The following is a 12,325-nucleotide window of genomic DNA, read 5'->3' as shown; positions in this document are numbered from 1 at the left end:
TCATACATAACTAAATGTTGCTTGCTTTTATTTTGACTTATACAGTGACAAATAAAATCCTTTCAAGCACAAGTGAATATATGAAAATAATAAGCAAAACACAGAGATTGTTTGTCAAGTGCAGTAATGTGAAAATAATGTGCATTTATATTTGGAACATGGAGGCAAAGATAAACAACTAACATAGTAACATTAAATGGTTCACTTGGTCCAGCAGGACAGCCATCATGTATAACCGACAGGAGACCACCTATAGTATCATCTTGCATACAGTAAACACGTTCAGCCTCCTCACGCTATTAGTGCACCCATGCAGCTCATGGAATAATGACATGGTGAGCATCAATCACAGTTATATCAAATTAATGATTGATTCAAAGGACATGATTTTGTCCTGTAGGTTATAATGAAACATACAATAATAGTCAGAGCTGCGATATCGCAGAAGAATACTTTGCACACACAAACGGTTATTGCCTTCAAAAGCTTATCAAGGTCTGCAGCCACTAAACCCTTTGAGGCAAAGAATCTTCTTGATCTACCTTCATGCAGCTGAGCTCTTCACGATGGAAACCCGCTGCACGCATGTTCAGCTTTGGTTGTCACAGCTTTCACCATTTCGAACCGACTGGCAGCTTGGAGTCTGGCAGGATGGACCCAGTGGGTGTGTGAGGCTGTTCGTCATATTCCATTTTCATCGCTTTAACATTTTTATTTTTAAGCAGGTGTTTAAAAGAGTTTGAATATTGCCGTAATGGCCAGACTGCATATACAACTGTAACTGGGTCACAATTGACCCAGTTTGGGTGATTACACCGGTGACGCAATACTGTGTTAACTTTGCCCAATTTCCACAGGATGGAAAACCACCCAAGACAATTAGTGGTTTTGATGTAGCGTTAGTGTAATTTTTGTAATAGAGTTGGGGCATTTACCAAAACGGAAGGGGTTGTGGTTTAAAAATTATTGGGTTAAAAAAAATGACTCGTTGTGGTTCAATATGCACTGACACACTTGGTTAACTTAACCCAAATATTAATTTAGTCTTTAACCAGTACCAATGGGGAGAAAACCACTCAAGAGGAGGGATTCCAGTTAAACAACATAAATTTTCAAAACAAAACAAAACAAAAAACAGTATCAATAAGCCCGGTCCAAAAGAACACACTGGTGCGGGGTAAAGTAATTCATCCAGAATTGTCGGGTAATACCAGGCTAATACTTATATAGCTTATTGTTATAATACATTTTCACGGGATCCTTGGTTTGATTGGGTTAATAGGTCAAATAAATGAAATGGTTGTTTTGGCTGATCCAACAAAGTACATCATCACATTGATACATATAAAAAAGAATCCAATGTTGCCATAAAATGGAATATATCACTGCAGACAATAGTACCCCCAGAGTAGTTAAAGACGGTAGACAAATTTATATCCTCTGACAGTACATGTCATCTTTATAGCACCCAAACCAAACCTGCAATATAATATAGAAAATGTGTATATTCCACACATAAAGCACACATGGCCTCTTCTTTGGTGCAATATAAAATGATGCACATAACAATGTACATTAAACCTCTGGCTTCACCGACACTCAAGAGACACACTCCTGTATATCTATTCCATATGTATGGAGGTACTCTTAATAATGATGAATACAAGGCATCATACATGCATACGGCTATCTTAGTGATGTGATTCAGACGTATTCTTCAAACACGTTCAACTAAAGTTTAACATAATTGAAGGGTGTTCAGCTAAGTCTCCAGTTTAGACAAATAAACCCCTTTTGTAAAATACTGTTTGTATCTTTTCCCTGGAGCTTATGGTATACCATTAAATCACTAAATGATAAACAGTGTTTCTGTATCAAAATGCAACTTTATAATACTTAAAGTATATTATCATTTCCACCAATATGTTGCTTGGAACTGTACCAAATGCAAGTCCTATGTACTATGTTTTCAAGACACTAAAAATACTTTTTGTGTCACTTGGGCAGAGGAACCAGTGCAACAACTCCCAAACAACATTTCTATCTGTGAGCAGATGCATGCTTCATCAAACTTTAATCAGTCCCAAGTGGTGTCCTCCTCTAATCGAACCCTCTCAAGCTTCTGCGCGGTTTGTCACCGAGGAGGTGGATAAAGTAGAAATGTGATGTTTGACCCTATTGGAATGAAATATCCTGATATATTGCAAGCAATTTAAATGATATGACATGATCAGTAATGTCCCCCATGACTCCATAAGAGGCATACTCCGTGCTTTTTCCATGATCAGCTCCCAACAACAACTGACCTAAAAAAAAAAAAAAGAAAAAGAAGCATCTCACTATAATTGGAGGGCAGTTTGTGTGTTTATGTCTCGCCCTTCCTCCGTTCCTCATCCTTCCAATCTTCACCACTTAAAAAATGTTCAGGGGGCCAGCCTTTGCATTGGTCTTTTTAATCAGTGTTTGTCATAATTTCCTTTTATTTTTTTATATTAAATATACATTCTGTAGTCTCCCTGTGGCTGTGTGGTTTCTCTCCAGGTACTCTGGCTTCCTCCCACCGTCCAAAGACATGCATGTCAGGTTAATTGGTGATTCTACAAAATTGCCCTGAGGTGTGGATTAGTGCGTGAATAGTCTTTGTTTCTGTCTGTCTCTATGTGTTGGCCCTGTGGTAGGCTGGCGACGTGTCCAAGGTGTACCCTGCCTTCGCCCAAAAGTCAGCTAGGACAGGCTCCAGCCCCCCTGTGACCCTGCTTAGGATAAAGCGGGTATAGGTAATGGATGGATGGATGGATATATTCTGTAGTTTTAATTTTCACTTTCAAAGCCTTTATTTTGGAATCTGAAACTAATGTCACACATTACTACTGTTTCCACCCTACCAACCTTAACAGTTACACAAAGTTCTCATCTTTTTTGAACATTTGCGTCATTCCCCCAAAACATTATAGACTACTGATGATAAGTCAAGATGCTACATGGAATTAGCATGATAATAAAGTACCTAGCCTACTTAACATTCTTAATGTATACTTTATTTAATATGCACTTTTATATAGGAGTTGTATTATTACTAAGCTCTGGTGCCAGAGCATCAAGTGGGTTCGGGGAGGCTGGGGGTGAAAGCACTCCAATGCAGGATCAGAGGTCTCAGGGGTCAGGAGATGGTCAAGGGCAGAGTTTGCAGTGCTTCATTGTAGTTAAAATTCATTGTACAAAAGCATGTTTTTAGAGGCGTCCCAGGAGTTCTCTGCTCTGCCCTGTGTAGTTTATTTTTAATGGGAGCAGCATCCAGCTGTGCAGAGAAGCTCAACCGTGCACAGGAACGACGTTAAAAACCTGGTTATTTTTCAAAATAAAACACCCTGTACTAACTCCTGATCGCACATCAAGACATTAAAGTCTATGCCCCTAGCCTTTAAATAGGAGAAGAAATGCATTCTCCTCCTCCTAAGAGGCCGTCTGTTTAGATGTATACCTGAAAGGATGAATGTAGGCTATTTCTAACACCCAAAACAGCCAAAAATCTTTGATCTACTATATATTGTTCGTAAGTGGATGTAACTGCATTAACTTTGTCTGCAGCTACAGCACAGCAAAATACGAAATAATAACAATAAACACAATCAAAACAGACAAAAAAGAAGCCATTCAAATATGTACCCTACTATGCAACCATAGAAGTACAAAAATCAAGGAATATGACCAGATCAGCAAGTCAACAAAATCAGGCAGGAAAAGCACCCCACTTCAGAAAACTGAGGGTTGGCCATGACGCAAATGTAACTTTCATGGGCGTCCTGGTAGACTAGTGTTTAAAATGTTCTCCAATCTCTCTCCACTTATGTTTCCCGCATCTGCCTCTCTGTCAGTAAAGGCAATTTGGAAAAAAAAAAAAAAAAAAAATGATGTCAAGTTCAAATGAAAAGTTTAAATTGTCAGTTATAAAATGTATTATTGAAAAATAATACATGTGTTTTGATTTATTATAATGCATTTGAGATAGTAAATTGTTTTCTTGCAGGAAGAAAAAAAAACCTTAAATAGCTCCAAAACTGTGGAAGGTGCAGAAAAATGGCTAATGTGAACTCTAGCCATAAACAACTACAGTGCAGTCAAGCAGGCTTCCTCTGGCTACTTGATCTGTAATAGCAGTGTAATCACTTTGGATGGTGGCTAATTGTGAATGGGTCCTAATTGCAAATAGCTGACTGCTTAGGACATAAAGACACACGAGCGACACACATGTGCCTCCCCAAACCAAGGAGGCCCTGCTCACTGCCGCTCAGGCTACACCAAGGAAAATAAGCCGACTGGCCACTTGTGACCATGTAGCGGCATCATACAATGTCAACAATTACGTCTGCATTATGCAAAAAGTGGGTAAACAACAGACTGAGAGACACAAATTGGCTCAACACCAGCTGTCTAATTAGCTTTGTGCTGCTCTTGAAAAGCAAACAAACAGTGAAAGCGGGACGGTCTGAAAGCCGGCCAGGAATCGGTTCTAAGTGCTCTGTTCCCCCCAAATCAGACGGGGCGCTCCAATTCTGCTTGCATAGGGAAAGAAGGAGGTTTCAGATAAGACACACAGATTAGATCATCAAGTTAAGTCCCCAGAAGGCCTTCGCTCGGTTATTTTGGAAGCACTGTAAAGACTCACAAGAGGCCTGGGTAGAATTTACATTTTAATGAAGCTTTAGATGATTGCTATTATGTGGAGTTTCACACAATTGCCTAGTTAAAGCTTACATGAAGCACACAAGACATCATATATGCATGCACACAAACAGAAAAACAGCCTGATGCACAAGCTCCCTCGCAGGCCTACAGCTAAAGCCACACCCTGGTAATTTAACACACTCCTGCTGAGAGGTTGTTGCAGAAACAAATTGTCCTGTAAACATACGGAGAGAGCAGAGAGGACAAGGGGGTGCATTACATGACAAAAAAACAAACTGTGCTGCATTAGAAAATGTACCAAATGGAGGTTTATTATACTGTATACAAAACATGAGGCGATACAGTCAGAAAACATTAGGGGAACGGGGTCGTCTTTTTTTTTGCTGTTGTAACATCACAGTGACAGGCATAGCGATGAGTAGCGGGAGCATGGTGTCAAGTGGCACTGTAACTAGTGTTACTGACGAATTTTACTCTGCAAAAGACGACGTGTATCATGTCAGAATCGTCAGGACTCGTCACTTCACTGTCATTTAGCAGCAGCCTGTGTGGGAGTGAAGACAAATTCGCATTCCTGCGTCGTTATCAGGCACACTGCAGTCAGAGGCGTGAGTTGTGACTAGTCACATTCAGTGGTGGCCGCTATTCACCAGTCATTTGCTAAAAAAGATGCCATTAATGGTGACTCGAAAACTCCGGCTGTCAATGACATTTTTCCGGTGAGTGACATTGTAACACAACAGAGGTTGCTTCACCCAGTGAAAAACATATCCAGCTTCTACTATGTGACTGAAACCAAGTCCCGGTTGTATTAACAGTGCTTTAAAAATTATCAGTTCCCCCCTTGTAAATGGCAGGGGCTCCTGGCACATCCAGAATAGGCGACATCTTATCTGCAGCACCCCTCTTATCGCTCAGCCCCAGCGGAAACTATTGCCAGGTAGCAGGTTGTCATATGACACGCAGCTCTGTGAGCCACAGCTCAGCGTAGTTTGCTACACCACTGGCAGCTCCCATGTGATAATACATAACACAACAACAATGCAGGGGTCTCAGATCGTGCCGAGGGGAAATATGACATTACATTACATTTCATTTAGCTGACGCTTTTATCTAAAGCGACTTACAATAACAAATATGAACCCAAAGATGATTTCTATCTGCCTTATTAAAGAGCTGACCTTGACCATGGGGAAAACTGGATTAGTCTGATGTTTTAACAAAGAGACGGGATGATGTTATGCTGTTGAAATGAAGAGCCTCTTCGTTTGCACGCTTGTTGTTTTTTTTCCACTCCCTTTACTTTCTCTGTCTTGTGTTTAGGAGCATGCAATGTTCATTGTTCTGTTAAACAAAAGGAAGGGCTGATGCAACAGTCCGTGGCCAGGCTTCTCTCCCTGGCACAACATGAACACAGCAGACACTGACTCGGCACTTGCTGTGGGGTAGCACTGCTTTAGCAAACAGTACACATAATGCCACCATGCTCTGTCATAGACAAAGCCTGATGAAAGGATCCTGGAGGTGATTGAAGGGATAAGTACATCATCCAAATTGCAGCTCATGGCAGGTATCCATCTATTTTTTTCGCAGACCGAAACACAGAAGCATGTAATTTTTGACTTGGGAGAGAGGATTTTTTTTTATCCAAGACTGTAATCGTTTTGGATAGGCTTGCATTTTGATACTCTTGCAGGTATTTTTATAAACATAATTAAACTTGGATAAAAGAAACCATGTGTTCTTTTACCTGAGCAATTTGTTACACTCATAACCTCACTGAGACACAGAGACAAACCCTTACTACCAATAACCTTGGTGATGGCAACCCAGGTTCAGTTCAAATCCATTTTGAAACACCAGTAATTGTAGAATGAGAACTGATAGTCTGAGAGGATGGAGGCCAGTTCTTGCAGAAATTAATCGAAAGGTATTTACATCGGTGAATTGACTGGGGGACATTGACTTGACCTCACGTTATGGGCTCACTTCTCTCCTTTCTCTTTTCCCACATGTAACATTAGTGCTTCTTTTCTCTTACCCTCTTAATCTCCTCCTCTCCTCCCCTTCCCTTTCTCATTTTCTCCTCTGCTCTCTATACGGCTCGCTCCTTTTCCCTTACCATTAGACGTTATCTCAGAGACCAGATCACCATGGCAACAATTAGTCACATCGTCATCGCCCACACTTGTGTTTGATGGCTGTTTTTATTTTTGAGGGTTTGTCGATGCACCCCTACCTCACTGGCAGATCGCCAAGTAACCTGTTCTGGGGAAGAAGGAACAATGTTGCCATCTGTTGGATCCATGTGTTTGCACACCGCGAGCGAAACTGACAAACACCCAACATTCCCCATGATGACTCATGACAGGCAATCACATGCCAATTAAGACCTTCGGCTCCAACCAGGAGCTGTACGGCTCAATCGTATTTCACAAGTCTCAAACACGTCTAGTCCACCTTTGAAAAGGTCAGCACACGCTGTAGTATCTCTGTCCCTTCAAAATAAACAGCAATGAAAAACAAAGATGCTGTCTCTCTCGGGTTTCTGGTGTGCAATGCAGCCATGCACACATAATGGTTGTATGATACAAGCCTGACTCGGGTAAAAGTATGTATGAGTAGCTTGGTGACAGCTTGGTTAATTAAACATGGAGAATATTTGGGCTTACGACCAGGACTTGTATTTATTCATCAGCGCCTGCCATATTGTATATCTCTAAATGAAAAGAGTGCTCTCTTACAGCACGGTACCAACAAATGTGAGAGATAATATATTGGCTGAGATTTTGGCTGAGTGTTACCCTTGAAATCTTGGATCTGATTCTGCTCTCTGGAGGCGCTAATTTAGTTTTTTTCTCCTCCCTAAGTCTTACCGTTAAGTGATGTAATACTTCATTGCCACAAATAATTTTCCATGTGGGACAGATCATTGCTCTTATTATTTATTTTGCTTGCTCAAACCTTTGCCAAATGTTAAAATGTGTACCTACATTATCACGATTTCTTCATCAGATAGCGCTAAGAAAGGTATTCCTAAGCAATGAAGAACGGGAACAAAGCTGCTTGTTCAGAGTGAGATAATGTAATATTGGAGGTGGATGAACTCAGGTCTGCTGGGGGCATTTCTACTCTGGCACCATAGGTGGGAACCCCTGCTAAGACACAAGCCCACAGCTACATATTAATTATGATTCTGCAGAGCTGTTTAGCAACAGATATTATTCACCATCTTTTTTTAGTCAGATTTACAATATGGATTGTACTGACCACTCACTGGCACACCACTGTGTTTGCTTTCAGGTCTTCATCAAGAAAAAAACAGCAGCTCTCCAGCTCTTGGACCATAAAGCTCTGCTGCTGCTTGCCAGACTTTTGGGAATAAAAGAGACAATTGGCCTGCAGATGCTCTGTGGTCTTCTGTAAAATGAGTCAGAACTGTCTTCATCTGCTATGCTCGGTGAATTTTCCAATTGTGTTCTCATATAAACATGCAGCTTTGCAGCTACAAATATGAGCACGTCTGACTATCTCTCTATTTCTCTTTAGACTATGTATCCTTGAGTTTAAAACATGCTCAGCTATTCCTCGTAGTTTACATTTGGATTCAGCACCACTCCCATGAAAATAAAAAGGTTGTGGAATGCTTTCCTTTTCATTTACTGTCAAGTACTCTGCATTTTTAAAGTTTCCTCACCAAAGTGCTGCTATATTTGGCTGCACATTGTACACCCGCCGTGAGGTAAATGATCCCCCCCAAAAACCTTGGCTTAAAACTCTGTGAAATTCTCTGCCTTTTATGCTTTGCAAATTAATGCAAGCACCTCGTTTCCTTTCATTATTTATTCATTGGGAGCAAATGTTTTTCTCTGTATCCAGTGGAGGCTTTTTTTCCCCTTCAGAGGACAAAGATACACTAACCCAGGTGTTATTTCACCAAATAACAAAAGAGCTAAAGAAACACTTTTTCCTGTTTGCACACCATATACCCACCCCTCAAACACCAGATTGAAAACAGTATCTTGACACAGAGGGATACAAATAGTTTCTGACTTGTTTTTCAATTATTGGTCAGGTTTTCCGTGTGAGGCAAAAAAGCCTATCCCTTATTTCCAAGCAGATTTGCATAAAGTTTTATGGAGATTACCAGTACAAAAATGCTTTGACTGTTGATCCCTTGCCAGTCAGTGTTATTCAGGGACCAGCCTCAGACATCTTTAAATATCCTGAATATCACTATAACATTATATAACCGATTTCAAGACAGCTTTGAGTTTTTATCTGTTTTGGGGCCCATAGGTTGCAAACATTCATTATAGTGCCTGTTTTTCAGAAAGTACTGAATGGATGCTAAACTTCAAGAATATGTTTTAAAAAATGTGTGGAAGATGTTGTTTATGTGCTCTTAACGAGCTCCTGGGTAAATTTGCATTCTTTAGAACAGTAGCTTTTGCCAATTACCGACAATAACTCATCACACTAGTCACCAGACCTCACACAGCTCCATTTAATTAAGCTGGATGGAGATCCTAACATAGACAGACTGCACTCATTGTTAAAGCCTTTCCCGAACCTTTAAATGTCTGTTGTACTAGACGTCCTCGAGACTGCATCGATCCTCTCGGGTACATTAACCTATCAATGCAGTAGGCTCTGCGCATTATGATGAAGCACAAGGAAAACATCCACGTTCCTCACTCAGAGGTCAGAGAGAGGCAGCTACAGTAAACCACAAAGCACAGCATGGAGCAAAGTCCTGGCATTAATATTGATGAGCTGGAGTTCATGCTATGCTATATCTATCATAGGCTAAAGAAACCCTGATTAAGTGTGGTCAGCAGTATTGTGGGAGCTATTAAGCCTATGGCACATCTGGACTATATGAGTGGGTCCGAGGTATTGATGAGGACACATGGATATATAAGGGAAGCGAGTGGGCAGCCGCTGGGATGCGACGTAATTAAAGTGCAGGGGGGGCTTGTGGCTCTATCGGGCTCCTTGCCACATTTCCCATTGACTTTCAACTGGACGAGGAAGGTCACCAACAAGGTGTTTAGAGCAATCTCCACAAATTGTTGGACTGAGGCTTGATAATCTCCAAGGCTTTAATGGATCTCAGATCTGTTTACCGAGTGAGTGCACCTTACAAAGTCATTTGGCAATTGTTTTACCCTCTAACACAATAATAGAACTGGAATTGGCTTTTTGATCAATGACATCAGTGGTTAAGTTGATATATTCAATAAGCACGACAACCTTGAGCCTCATAGAATTACTCTGTGCTGTGTGTATGTGTGTGAATTAGTGAGTGGGTTTGCACTAAACTGTACAGAGGAATTCATAATTTAATACAGCATCTATTCATTTACATTTTCTCTTCATTCCTCATTAAATTGTTTTGAGGGTGCTTCTCTTTGGTAGATTGACCCGTACAATGTTTGTGAATAAACATTTATTTACATACATGATGAAGTGCAGGACGTGCACCGTCTGTTCAATGTCGTACTGTCTGTTTATCATGCCAGACAGCTGTTTATTACATAAAAATAACTACAATTGAAAAAACTAAGCCACTGAGGGTACAGTAGATTGGAATAGTGAGGAGGAGGATATGGAGAATGCTGTGCTCATCATGTGTGAGAATAATTGAATTTTCACCAAAGCTGGGCAAAGGAAGCAGTGAGTTTTAAGGAGGAAAAGGGACCCTGGTCTGTGTGCCTGAGAGTTGATCTGAGGGCTGTAATGTTTCCTCTGGTCTACTCTCAGGCGTTAATGGTTGAATGGATAGGATTGGACATGCCTGAAGACTCAACCAGCCTCCAGTTTCGCTCGCAGCAAATCTCAACAGCCTGCATCTTAAGCTCAAATAAGCACTGTGGTCACTGCCCTCCCAATAATTTGAACAACTCCCAAGTGTAAAGCCCCTCTCTCATTTGTAGCTCATTTATCAGCTAGTTATGCGGTTTGCTAAGACAAACCCAAATAGAAAGCAGGAGACAGGGTGGAGAGGGAGATGACTACTACACAACCACACTCAAATAATATTATTTCTACAGCAACAGATGAGATTCTAATACACATGTTATTTCAGGAATCTAATAACTAATAGTTACAGACGGTTATTGCCTCTGAGGCTACAAGAGTTCAGCCTCTCAGGCAGACATGAGAGGACGAAGGAGGTCTGAGCAATATGGTTTCATAAGTCTTTAACAAGAGCTACTTATAACTTGTTAAACTGCACTGCAGCTGAGATGCAGTTGTGAAATATCCATCCTTTAGAGCCTTTTAAGACAGGATTCTCTTCTCTTTTTTTTTCCTGCCATTTCTTTGTCATCTTAATTTCACTGCAGCAATATCCATAACTCACTGTGATTTTCCCGGCTCCTTGTCTTTCCCATGTGAAAAAAAAGAGAAAGTTTAGAGATGGATTCCCCCTAAGTTTCATGAAAAAGTGTTGGACTCTCAGGCGAACAATGAGAACACTATTACAAGACTTGGCACAGAAAAGCCTCAAAGGCCTTGGCACAAAAGCCTGTACAAATTGAGAAGATAGAAGTGCAAACTCATTAGCTTACCAGGTTTCCAATCACAGCATTTTTTTATGTGCTGGATGTCTCAGTCTGCAGAGCTCTCATCTGATGAGAGCCACTTTGCATGACTTCAAAGGATACAGTTCAGCCTCAGAACTTTAGGCTGATGTTTCCAGCACTGATATATTTTGTCAGAATATATATGGTACATTTCACCTTAGAAACTCCTCTGTTCTTGTTAATGAATTTGGCCCATCAGCAGACCTTGGCATCTTGCCGTCTTATTTCCATTCTGGGGAGCACAGAAAATGCTGCATTGTTATGTACGATCGCTTGTTGTTTTGGGTCTGTTTTTGTGTTTTTGTGACAAACTTCCTTCACCACTCTCTCCTCGAGCATTTTTGAGAGCCTGAATCTTTCGGCACCTAGTCGATATTTCCCAAATGGCATGCAATACAGCCCAGAAAGAATATTTACTATACTTTGTGGTTAGAGGCAATCGGAATCTCGGATGAATCTGCCAGTTTGATCTCGCTTCATCATGCACTTACTGTTTTGCAAATTTGAAAAGGCCAAATCTGAAATAGCGAGATGTTTCAGCCTTGCTTGACTTCAGAATACCTTTGATACCACATGCCAGCACTATGCACAACAAAGCAATGTTCGATGACACTAAAGTTCCAAATGCTCTTGTAGAAAATGCTCTTTGTGATGCAAATGAAGCCCTTGTAGGTTCTTTTGACTTATCACATCTAAGCTTATTTGATATTTGCTCCAGTCCTTGTTTGCTTTCTACTCCAGCTGTATCAAGTATTTAATCTGCAGTTTGAATATTATGATTGCACTCAATCCTGGATTCATTTACGTAAGTGACTGGATTCCAAACTGCAGCAATACGCACACACATTCACCGCACCCCGGCTATCAATGTGCTCCACTTTTAATCGTCCCCCTGGGTACACCATATGGGAGATGTTGAGAGATATACTGCTGTCATTTGGGATTCTGTCTTTTGTTTTTTTCTTTTATGTGCTGTCTTGCACAATGATGTTGTAGGTAAGATATTACCCTATTATCCCATTAAGGTCCGAACCTCGGAATCTGCAGCG

At 40.8% G+C, this 12,325-nt stretch overlaps 1 protein-coding gene across 1 annotated transcript in view; it reads left to right on the top strand.

Annotated features, from left to right (window-relative positions):
• Nucleotides 1–11,625, top strand: part of ctnna1 (catenin (cadherin-associated protein), alpha 1) — a 296,556-nt gene extending 284,931 nt beyond the window's left edge. The window contains exon 19 of the transcript XR_011310847.1: nt 11,613–11,625. The gene's annotated coding sequence lies outside the window, so the exon portion shown is untranslated. The remainder of the gene's footprint in view (nt 1–11,612) is intronic.
• The last annotated feature ends 700 nt before the right edge of the window (nt 11,626–12,325 follow it).

This window comes from Brachyistius frenatus, unplaced genomic scaffold (assembly GCF_029030835.1).
Source record: "Brachyistius frenatus isolate BFR_SWC_R1_liver_20210118 unplaced genomic scaffold, ASM2903083v1 Contig_22, whole genome shotgun sequence".
Classification (NCBI taxonomy): Eukaryota; Metazoa; Chordata; class Actinopteri; family Embiotocidae; genus Brachyistius; species Brachyistius frenatus.
This window is presented reverse-complemented; position numbering and strand designations above follow the sequence as displayed.